Source organism: Ovis aries, chromosome 3 (genome assembly GCF_016772045.2).
Source record: "Ovis aries strain OAR_USU_Benz2616 breed Rambouillet chromosome 3, ARS-UI_Ramb_v3.0, whole genome shotgun sequence".
Lineage (NCBI taxonomy): Eukaryota > Metazoa > Chordata > Mammalia > Artiodactyla > Bovidae > Ovis > Ovis aries.
The window spans coordinates 46,662,427-46,675,152 of NC_056056.1; the positions used below are offsets into that span (position 1 = coordinate 46,662,427).

Consider the following 12,726-nt stretch of genomic DNA (forward strand, 5'->3'; position numbering starts at 1 on the left):
ACTCTGCGGTTTGTGAGCTGTTTTAGCAGTGTATTGGTTCTAAATCACCACAAGACAAAATTGGAAGGGACTTTTTACTCTGGGTAACTTTGCTGCTAGACTCATGAACTTTATTCTGATTATTGAGAAAGGCTCAGTAACCAGTGATAAATGTAGGAGTTTAAGAGCAGTAGTAAGAGCACTGCTACTGCTAAGTCGCTTTAGTCGTGTCCGACTCTGTGTGACCCCATAGACGGCAGCCCACCAGGCTCTGCTGTCCCTGGGATTCTCCAGCCAAGAACACTGGAGTGGTTTGCCATTTCCTTCTCCAGTGCATGAAGGTGAAAAGTTAAAGTGAAGTCTCTCAGTCGTGTCCAACTCTTAGCGACCCCATGGACTGTAGCCTACCAGGCTCCTCCGTCCATGGGATTCTCCAGGCAAGAGTACTGGAGTGGGGTGCCCTTGCCTTCTCCAAGTAAGAGCACTAGCTCAGAATAAATGGAAACTTAAGAAAATACTTAAGACAATAGAGCTTTTACATTGTGTTCAAAGTAAGATAAATAAGGGGACAATGGACCCACTGCTTGGTAGAGTGGTATAATAGAGGGTGGTGGTCAGCAGAATGTTCTTTTACTCTAATACTTTGTTTCCATTTTCCCTTCTAAGAGGAATCCCCTAACTGTAAGGATAAATCATATATTAAGAAGGAATCTAACCTCTAGATTGGTAAGGAATGATGAGAGCTTTCTTAGAGTGTTAAGAGAAAAAATTTTCAGGAATGGTACATTCCTTTCAGTGAAGGAGATAAAGCTATGGTTCTGTGTGATTATTAACCTTTAGCTTATTAAGTTTCAAGAAGAGCGGAAATTGGCAAGTATTATCTTTGGTTATTCCTCCCACCACCTCCTCATTTTGGGAACTGTGAGAGAAACTTGCCACTATTAAATAATCACTCACTAAAGAGTGAACAGATAGTAAAAAAATTGATGTGATACTAGTAATTTATGTTAAACCTGTCATATTTTGATTATATCAAATCACACAGAATCTGAAGCTTTCCTTGTAAAACAAGATGAAATTTTTTTGGTTTTCTTTTTTTTTTTAGTTGACTTGGAGAGACATCATTGGTGGTAAGCCATAGGGTCTTATCCTTAATTTTTTTTTTCTTCAAGATTTTCAGTAAAGATCCTTGGTTTATGAACTGTTCCTTCGAGTGGCATTGCTCCTGTTTCAGTAGAGTGAAGTTGACTTTGGAATCTCCTTCTTAGTTTTAAAATGAAAAACTCATTTTGATCTATTTTGTAAATTAGAGTTACATTAAGATTTTGGGAGGAGAAAGGGGGATAGTAGCTGCTTTATAAATAAGCTCGAAAACCATTAACAATATTGGTGCTCAGAAAGTCAACACATTCTGAAACTCCATGTATAATGGGTAGTACAGTGCTTATGAGTTGGAATATTGTATTGAATTGTATACAACACAATGACAATCTACTTGTGAAGCTATTTGAATATTGTGTAATTTCACATATCTTCATGGCACCCGAATGATTTGGCCAAGATTACACAGCTAATAAGTAGCAGAGCTAGGACTGGAATTTAGTTCTTACTCTTACTCGGTATACCTTTCTCTAACCATGTTCTTTTTTTATTTTTTTAAAGAGGAACTTCACTATGGGAGTTGGAAGTGAAGTGAAGTTGCTCAGTCGTGTCCAACTCTCTGCAACCCCATGGACTGTAGCCTACCAGGCTCCTCCGTCCATGGGCTTCTCCAGGCAAGGATACTGGAGTGGGTTGCCATTTCCTTGTCCAGGGGATCTTCCCCACCCAGTGACAGAACCGGGTCTCCCGTGTTGCAGGCAGACACTTTGCCCTCTCAGCCACCAGGGAAGCCCTTGAAAACCTGTTAAAGGAACTATAGAGATTGTGCATGTGCGTGTTCAGTCATGTCTGACTTTTTTCGACTCCATGGACTGTAGTCTGCTAGGCTTCTTTGTTCTTGGAATTTTCCAGGCAAGAGTACTGGAGTGGGTCACCATTTCCTTCTCCAGGGGATCTTTCCAACCCAGGGGTCGAACCTGTGTCTTTTCTGCATTGGCAGGGGATTCTTTACCACTGGTCCACCTGGGACGCTCATAGGCAGATTAATTGTGACTAAAGTGGATTAGGCAAGGTTTCAAGGAAAGTGAAGGATGAACTGATCCTTTCAGTTCAGTTCAGTCTCTCAGTTGTGTCCGACTCTTTGCGACCCCATGAAGTGCAGCATGCCAGGCCTCCCTGTCCATCGCCAACTCCCGGAGTTCACTCAGACTCAACGTCCATCGAGTCTGTGATGCCATCCAGCCGTCTCATCCTATGTCGTCCCCTTCTCCTCCTGCCCCACATCCCTCCCAGCATCAGATTCTTTTCCAGTGAGTCAACTCTTCGCGTGAGGTGGCCAAAGTACTGGAGTTTCAGCTTTAGCATCATTCCTTCCAAAGAACACCCAGGGCTGATCTCCTTGCAGTCCAAGGGACTCTCAAGAGTCTTTTCCAACGTCACAGTTCAAAGGCATCAGTTCTTCGGCACTTGGCTTTCTTTATGGTCCAACTCTCACATCCATACATGACCACTGGAAAGACCATAGCCTTGACTAGACGGACCTTTGTTGGCAAAGTAATATCTCTGCTTTTGAATATGCTATCTAGGTTGGTCATAATTTTCCTTCCAAGGAGTAAGCATCTTTTACCTGGATGGAATAGTTACTATGGTTTGTGGATCGCTGCATGACACAGGCACTCTCATCTCATCCTCACACCTGCTTTGTTTTCTTTCAGTGATGTTCTTTACTGCCATTGAGCTTTTCTTTTCCCCTGGAACTTAATTGCCTTTCTGTGCCTTTAATTTTCAGAGAGGCCTTTATTAAACATCCAATCTGAAGTAGTTCTAGTTCTTATCCTTAATAGCACTTACCACAGTTGAGAATTATGTACTTACTTTTATTTTCTTGTGTAATGTCTTTTTATTTTTGGCTGCTTTGCCTGGCTTCCAGAATCTTAGTTCCCTACCAGGGATCAGGCCTGCGCCCTCTGCAGTGAAAGTGCGGAGTCCTAACCATTGGGATTGCCAGGGAATTCTCTTCGGTGTCTTTGTTATGTAGGGTTGCAAGTTCTATGGTTGTGAGTCTTAAATTAACTAAGTTTCGCAGTGCCTACACATACTGGGATCGATCCGTATCTGTTAAAATATTTGAAAAATCTTATGGTCACTGTAGGTGGTTACTGGAAGATGAGGGTAGGCTGGATGTGGTAGTTTTTCCTGTTTTCTCAGTTTTGGGGGGTATTTCAAAGTACTGTCAGTCCTTTTATGATGTCCTGCTTTGTACCCCAGCTTCATTGAAAGGTACTTCATTGATGAAAAAAAAAATTTTCATTTTGTCAGTTCCCCGCCACCCCCCATGTTCCTTGATTTTAGCACCTCTAGAATAAAAGTCTAAGATTGGGAATTAGTTTCTGAAGCCAAGTTGGGACTCTGCATGGACCAGGAAGAAAACCCTATTTAGCAGAAAGAAAAAGGAATTTTTAAAAGCCAGTCAAGGTGTGTGCTGTGTTCTGGTATGATCTACTCTTTGTTTGATTTTGTTTTTTAACTTAAACAGTGTTGTGTTAATTTCTGCTGTACAGTGAAGTGATTCAGTTAGGTATGTATATACATTATTTTTTATATTTTCTTCCCATTATGGTTTGTCACAGGATATTGAATATAGTTCCCTGTGCTATACGTAGGACCTTGCTGTTTATCCATTCTATCTGTAATAGTTCGTGTCTGCTAACCCCAAAATCCCACTCCATCCTTCCCTCACCTCACCTTCCCTTGGCAGCCACAGGCCTGTTCTCTTTGTGAGTCTGTTGCTGTTCTGAGGTAGGTTCATGTGTGTTATATTTTAGATTCCACATATAAATGACAGATTCTGACTTACTTGGCTTAGGATGGTGATCTCTGTGTCCATCCATTTGCTGCAGATGGCATTCTTTCTTTCTTTTTTATGGCTGAGTAGTAGACCATTGTGTATGCCACATCATCTTTATCCATCTGCCTGTCAGTGATTATTTACAGTGTTCCATGTCTTGATATTGTAAATAGTGCTGCTATGAACATAGGGGTAGATGTATCTTGTTACAGTTTTGTCCAGATATGTGCCCTAAAGTGGGGTTGCTGGATCATTTGGCAGTTTTATTTTTAGTTTTTTGAGGAACCTCTGTACTGTTACCCATAGGGGCTGCACCAATTTACATTCCTACCAACAATGAAGGAGAGTTTCCTTTTTTCCTGGTGTGGTCTACTCTTAATCTAAGATCCATATAATATTACAAAGACTCTTATTTCTCTGTGGCTTGCTTTGCTGTGCTTCCTTGGTTTGGCATTTCTCATAGTAGCAGAAATGGCTACTGCACACCAGCTTTGTACCACACCAGAAGCCACATATTTATACTACGCAAAGCAAAGCAGAATGTTTTCTGAAACCTACTGTATAAGAACAAAGAAGCTACTTTTTCCAAAACCTTGCTAGCAGATGGTGCTTCATAGATCGTTGGCCTTATTTCTAAAGTAGAGGTCAGAGAGGATAGATTTTGGTTGACTTAAACTGATGACCCATTCCTAAAGCTGATCCCAGCAAACCTCAGATTTAAAAAAGGTATTTTCCCCAGAGAAATTTGGCATGTTGTGATTATACAGAAGGTGAAATTGTTTTGGGACAGCAAGGACATAGATACTTAGTACATTGTACTATACTGAAAACTCCATTTTTGTAACTTTTGGAAGTTTTATAATTTTATTTGACAGTCAGTGGTTAGTTCTCATCTATAAAGTTTTGGAAGTGATGACAGGTACCTAAGTAACCAATGTATTGAGTTTGTTTATTGAATATTCATCCTCATTGTGGTTTTTGGATAACCACACACAGAAACAGTATGGGACAGTTCTTACTCCTTTGGTCCTTACTGCTTTGTTGAGCCCAGTGTCAATGGGCACATCTGGACATTCTGTCTCCTTAATGGCAAATTTCTGGATCTCTTTCAGTGCCTGAGGGGCACACTTCTTGATGCTCACTCTGTGGATGCACTCATGAATGTTGATGGTATATTTTCTCATCACTAACCAGAATGGTTGAATGGTCTTATTCTCGTCACCCATCTTTGTGGGAGTCATTCTGCTGGGTTCAGGTTGGAAGACTGAAAATCATTTCTTAATATTCTGTTTACTGACTTGATTATTTTTTATGTGTCTTTATCTCTATATTTAAATACTTTTTTCAGTATATAACATATATTGAATATTTAGCATTTGTAAAGCATTTGCTCGGCTCTGTTGTTGTTCTGTCACTAAGTCACGTCTATTTGTGTTGTGACCCGATGAACTTCAGAATGCCAAGCTTCCCTGTCCTTCTGTCTCCTGGAGTTTGCTCACACCCTTGTCCACTGTGAGTCACTCATGGCTATCTAAGCAACCATCGAATCCTCTGCCGCTCCTTCTCCTCTTGCTCTCAATATTTCCCAGCATCAGGATCTTGTCTTGTGAGTTGGCTCTTTGAATCAGGTGGCCAGTGTATTAGAGCTTCAGCATCAATCCTTCCAATGAAAATTCATGGTTAATTTCCTTCAATATTGACTGGTTTGCTCTCCTTGCTGTCCAAGAGACCCTCAAGAGTCTTCTCCAGCACCACAGTTCAAAAGTATCAGTTTTTTGGCACTCAGCCTTCTTTATGGTTCAGCTCTCACATCCAAACATGACTACTGGAAAAATCATAGCTTTGACCAGATGGGCCTTTTTTGGCAAAGTAATGTCTCTGCTTTTTAATACACTGTCTAGTTTTTTAAATTTCGTGGCTCTGGTCACTGTCCGCAGTGATTTTGGAGCCTAAGAAAATAAAATCTGTCGCTATTGCCACTTTTTCCCCGTCTATTTGCCATGAAGTGATGGGTCCAGATGCCATGATCTTAGTTTTTTTGAATGTTGAGTTTTAAGCCAGCTTTTTTGTGTCTCTTTCACACTCGTCAGGAGGCACTTTTTAGTTTCTCTTCACCTTCTGCCATTAGAGTGATATCATCTGCATATCTGAGGTTGCTGATATTTTCTGGCAGTCTTGATTCCAGCTTGTGATTCATCCAGCCTGGCATTTCGCATAATGTACTCTGCATATAAGTTAAATAAGCAGGGTGACAATATACAACCTTGGCATATACTCCTTTCCCAGTTTTGAACTAGTCAGTTATTCGTGTCTGGTTTTAACTGTTTCTTCTGGTCCTGCATATAGGTTTCTCAGGAGACAGGTTAAGTAGCCTGGTATTCCTATCTCCTTAAGAATTTTCCACAGTTCATTGTGATCCACACAGTCAAAGGCTTTAGCATTGTCAGTGAAGCAGAAGTAGATTCTTTTTGGGGGAATTTCCTTGCATTTTCTATGGTCCAGCAGATGTTGATAATTTGATTCATGGTTCCTCTGCCTTTTCTAAATCCAGCTTGTACATTGAACCTGAAAGTTCTAGGTTCACGTACTGTCTAAGCCTAGCTTGAAGGCTACTGTGGTAGATATAGAAATACCTTTAGATGTGTATCTGCCCTTAAGGAAGATTAGAGAACAGTACAGTTGAGGCAGTATGATAGTTGAGTGAGCTCTATGACAGACCTGAGCTCAAGTCCTGTTTCTGTCATGTAGTAGGTCTCTGGCTTTGGTTAAGTTCCTTAATCTCTTAGTGTCTTATTATTTACTTGAAAATGAGGGTGATAACACCTAAAATGCAGGGCTTTGTGAAGATTAAATAAGATAATGCATATCAACGCTTAACATAGTGCCAGTTTGTAAGAAACATACAAAAAACAATGGTGTGTGAGGTAAAGTGTTAAATTCCATTAGAGTATGTATAGCTGAAGTGCAATGAAAGGAGTAACTTTGGTATATATTACTCCAGCTAATTTTCTGTGAATACTTATAAAAAATTGAGTTCATTTGTACTCTTCTCTTCTCTTATGAATGTTTTCTCATATCCTTATGCTTATTTGAGAACAGAATTTAATGGCATCCTACTTTAAGTCTTTTGAATGTAACATATTTAACTAGTGTTTTCCTGTGAAGGAAAAAAAAATTAAAATACCCTTGAGCATAGAAACCTAGGTCATGTCCAGGGTCAATAAGTAAAAACTTCTAAGACTTTTATTGCTCAGTTGCCTTCTAGAAGGGTTCTACTAGTTTACACCCCAACAGCAGTGTTTGAGAGTGCCTGTTTGTTTGCATGAGATATTTAAAAAATTTCATGTGGTAGGGGAAAACAGATATAGTTATTATCCTAAACTACTTGATTCCTGCAACAGTTCAGATTTTAAGGTGTTACTGCATTGTTTGTACTGATGTATTTGGTTCTTAAGTTTTAGTAGCGAGTAGTCTATTGTTTAGAAAGACTTTTCCCATTCTGAGATCACATATTCTTTGCTATTTTTTCCAGTTTTTATGAGTTTTTTAGTTTTTAATCCATCTGGAATTTATTTTGGTGTATTATAAAGTAGATCTAATATTCTTTCAAACTACTATTCATTGATTCTAGCATCCATCTGTTTTTTTCACTGTTTTGATATGCCATCTAATTTTTGAGTGTATTCCTAGAGGTCTATTTTTAAGCTTTTTATTGTTTGTTTGGTTTTACTTTAGTCACTTCATGATACAGTGTAGCACCTGACAATATTAAACTACATTACTAGTGAAAAGTTATTTATTCCTTGAGATAAAACTTCAGAATTCTTTTGTTGTTGTGTTGCCCTCCTCCACCCACATTCTGTTGATATTAAAAAAATTTTTTTGTTGGAATTTTTTGAAATTGTATAATGTTTATAAATAGCAGGAATTGACGTCTTACAGTATTGATTCTTCCACTTCTGGAAGCATAATGTGCTTTCCCATTTATATATTTTTCTCTGTTTCTTTGTGAAATATTGTGGGGTTTTCCCTTTATGTAGATTCTGCGCATTCCTAGGTATTTTTGTGTCTTCTTATTAATGGAATTTGTACACACTTTTATCATTATTTTACTTTATTTTTGGTAGCAATTTTGAGATACATACAAGTCACTCATTAAAACTGTACAGCTTGATGGCTTTCGGTGTATTCACAGAATTGTGCAATTTTTACCGCAATTTTAGAGCACTTTCATGACCTCAGAAAGAAACCCTACACCTTTTAACTATCACTATAAATCCCCTGCCTTTCCAGCCCTAAGGAACAGTCTACTTCCTCTATGTATCTGCCTATTTTGAATCTTTCATACAAATGGAATTATAGTATATCTTGTGACTAACTGCTTTTACTTAGCATTTTCAAGGTTCATCCATATTGGAGAATGTATCAGATCTTCATTCCTTTCTGTAACTGAGTAATATGCCGTTGTATGAACATACCACATTTTGTTATTAATAATTCATTCATCAGTTGATAGACATTTGAGTTGTTTCTACCTTTTGGCTTTTATGAATAATGCTTCTGTGAACATGTGTGTAAAAAGTTTTCCATGGACTTAGTTTTTATTTCCCACAGGTTATACCTGGGAGTGGAATTATTTGGTTAAGTGGTAACTCAGTTTTATTTTTTCGAAAACTGCCACACTGAGATGGAGGTTCAAGAGAGAGGGGACATATCTAATATAGGGATGATTCATGTTGATATATGGCAGAAACCAGCACAATAATGTAAAGCAATTATCCTCCAATTAAATAAATTTAAATAAGTGGATTTATGTTAGCACAGTATTTGCAATAAATAAATAAATAACCACCAAAAACCACCAAACTATTTTCCAAAATGCTGCAACATTTTATATTCCCTTTAGCAGTGTATGAGGATTCCAGTTTCTTAACCTCCTCAATCAATACTTGTTATTTTGACTGTTCTAGCCATCCTAGTGATCTTACAGTGGTATCTCATTGTGGTTTTGATTTGCATTTTTCTGATGAATAATGATGAATATCTTTTCATATGCTTATTTGTTACTTGTGTATTTTTTTTGGAGAAATGTCCTTTGAGATCCTTTGCTTACTTTTTAATTGGGTTATTTATATTTTTATTATTGGGTTGTAAGAGTTTGCAGTTTCCTCCCCCATACTGTAGGTAGTTGTTTCACTTTATCAGTACTGTTCTTGGAAACACAAAAGGTTTTAATGTTGAAGTTTAATTAATTAATTTATTTTGTTGCTTATGCTTTGGGTATCTCATCTATTTCCAGAATCTATTGCCAAATCCAAAGGCATGAAGATTTACCCCTATGTTTTCTTCTAAGTTTTATAGTTTTGGCTCCCATATTTAGATCTTTTATCCATTTTGAGTCAGGTTTTTGTACATGGTTCGGGATAAGGGTCCAACTTCATTTGTTAGCATGAGCCTGTCCAGTTGTTTCAGCACCGTTTGTAGAAGGTGGCATTTTGCTGTGAGTGGTCTTGGCAGCTTTGTTGGAAACCTGTTGACCATGGATGCATGGGTTTGCTTTTGTATTCTCATTTCTGTTTTGTTGATTTGTATGTCTTGATTACTGTAGCTTTTTAGTAGTATTTGAAATGGGAAAGTGTGGATCTTCTTTTTTGAAATTGTTTTTGGCTGTTCTGGGTTTGTTGAGTTTCCATATGAATTTTACAGTTAGTGTCTACAAAGAACCCAGCTGGGATTCTGATAGAGTGTGATGAATCTATAGATAAAGCTGAAGAGTGTTATGATTTTAACAACAGTAAGTCTTGATACATGAACATGGGATGTCTTTGTATTAAATTTTTTAAAAACTTTTCAACTATCAGTATAAATTTTGCACCTATTTTTATTAAATATATTCCCAAGAATTTTTTTTAATGCTATTGTAAATGGAATTGCTAAGTTTCATCTTTTCATTGCTTGTTGCTAGCATATAGAAATACAGTTGATATTTGTATATCGATCTTGTTAAATTTGTTTATTCTCTTTAGTGATTCTTTAGGACTTTCTTAGGATTTACATAAGATCATGTTTTCTATGGTTAGAAACAGTTTTACTTCCTTCTTTTCAATTGGGATGTTTTTTGTTTCATAATATAACCCTTTATTATTAAATCTTGTATCTTTGGCTGGCTCCATCAGTGGTTCTCAAAATTTGGTGTGTGGACCCTGGGGGTTCCAGAGAGCCTTTCAGGGGGTCTGAGAGGCAAGACATACTTGCCTTTTGGTTGATGTTGTCACTGGTAGTGCAAAGGCATGATGGATAAAACTGGTTACGTTGCAAGAAATACAGTGGTGTTAAATAGGTAATGTAATCTTTGCTGCCAAGCACTTGCTGTTTAAAAAAAAAATTCACTTGATGCCTTTGAAGCAATGGAAGTTAATACTGTTAAATCTCAAAAGCTTGTGTGCATGTCTTTAATATTCTGTGATGAAATGAGAAATGCATATAAAGCATTTCTTACGTGTACTGCAGTATACAGATGGTTGTTGTAGGGAAGTGCACTCACGTGATTGGGTTGTAAGCTGAAGTAGTTACTTTTTCATGAAATACCATGTTTATTTGAAAGAATGATTAACTCAAGTTATCCAGATATATGTGTGTGTGTGTATAATTCCCTGGGTGGCTCAGAGGTAAAGAATCTACCTGCCAAGCAGAAGACGCGGGTTTGATCCCTGGGTTGGGAAGATTCCCTGGAAAGGCTAATGGTAGCCCACTTCTGTATTCTTGCCTGGAAAATCCCATGGACAGAGGCACCTGGCAGGCTACAGTCTATGGGGTTGCAGAGTCAAAGGACTGAACCACAACAACAGTATGGTGTGCATTTTCTGGAATGACTGAAGCAAGCATGTCACTTCAGAGAAGGCTGTCAGTGATAGAATTGAGCTTTCAAGAAAAAAAAACTTGGAGAACTTGTACCTGTCACTGAATTTGACAGCTGCCCAAAACTTAGATTTATTATGAGATTGATGGAATTATTAATGATGTAATTTTTTGATATTGTATAATGAAATATGTGAACATTGGAAAGATTGGCATAACTTAATGAACTGATATTTTGCATATCTCCAGTGCATGATGTTATATAGTCATTTATGGATAAAAGAGCTATTCAGAGACCAAGATAGGTCAAAGGATTTTCAGTTCAGTTCAGTTGCTCAGTCGTGTCCGACTCTTTGTGACCCTGTGGACTGCAGCATGCCAGGCTTCCCTGTCCATCACCAACTGCCTTGTGGCTCAGCTGGTAAAGAATCTGCCTGCAATGCGGAAGACCTGGGTTTGATCCCCTGGAGAAGGGAAAGGCTACCCACTCCAGTATTCTCGCCTGGAGAGTTCCATGGACTGTATAGTCTATGGGGTCGCAAAGAGCTGGACACTACTGAGCGACTTTCACTTTGTCTTCAAATTCAACAAAAGTGAAATTGAGTACTTCATGTTGTACTCATATTCATTTTCTTGCTTGCTGCTTTACCTGTATCTTGCTGCTGCTGCTGCTAAGTCGCTTCAGTCGTGTCTGACTCTGTGTGATCCCATAGACGGCAGCCTACCAGGCTCCTCCGTCCCTGGGATTCTCCAGGCAAGAACACTGGAGTGGGTTGCCATTTCCTTCTCCAATGTGTGAAAGTGAAAAGTGAAAGTGAAGTCGCTCAGTCGTGTCTGACTCATAGCGACCCCATGAACTGCAGCCTACCAGACTCCTCCATCCATGGGATTTTCCAGGCAAGAGTACTGGAGTGGGTTGCCATTGCCTTCTCCACCTGTATCTTGCTTAACTATGAATTTCTCACACCGGAGTTTATTTTAGTACCTGTCCTTCCTTTCAGCCTTTAGAATAGTGCTTCTGGAACTTTAATGTACATGTGAATGACCTGGAGATTTTTTTTTAAAGACAAATTAACTCAAGCAGTCTGGAACTTTGAGATTCTTCATTCTAACAAAGTTTCCAGATGATGCTGATCTCGTTGGTCCTTAGAACATTCATTGAATAGAAAAGCCTTAGAGTACATTAGTGTCATTATTCTGCTCTTGTTTTTTTTTATACTGTTGTTGTATTTTGATTACATATATTTTTAAAGTTCCATAAGACATTAAACAAGTCAATATTCAATTAGGTTTACCCACATTTATTCTTTTTGTTGCTCTTCTTTCTGTTTTGCATCTCTGGGCTTTCATCTGGGGTCATTTTCATTTCAGCATTTTCTTTAATGTGGTTCTGCTGTGGATGATCTTTCCTGTATTTGCTTGTCTCTTTTCTTCAATTTTAAAAAGTTTGTTGTTTTTCGCTGAGCAGGGTCTTCGTTGCTGTGTAGGCTTTTCTCCAGCTGCAGAGAGCAGGGGCTGCTACTCGAGTTGTGGTGCTCAAACTTCCCATTGTGGTGGCTTCTTTTGTTTTGGAGCATGGGTTCAGAAGTTGCAGCTCCCAGGCTTTAGAGCACAGACTCAATAGTTGTGGTGCACAGGCTTAAATGGTCAGATGCATGTTGGATCCTTCCAGATTTGGGATTAAACCCTTGTCTCTTGCATTGATAGATTTTTTTTTTTTTTTTTTACCCTTGAGCCACCAGGGAAGCCCCTGTTTGTCTTTTAATATAAAAACAATATGTATTTTCAAACAAGCAAACACTGAAGTAGAGTATTGAATTACAGATTTGTGAATGCTATTGCTTCTTTCAATAAGTCATTCTATTAAAATTTTTTTTTGTGTGTGTGGCTTGTCTGTGTCAATTTTTGTACTTATTTCCTTGGGATTCATTCTTGAAAAT

At 38.3% G+C, this 12,726-nt stretch overlaps 1 protein-coding gene across 6 annotated transcripts in view; it reads left to right on the top strand.

Moving 5' to 3' along the window:
- Positions 1-12,726, top strand: part of USP34 (ubiquitin specific peptidase 34) — a 230,355-nt gene that overhangs the window by 9,006 nt on the left and 208,623 nt on the right. The window lies entirely within an intron of this gene.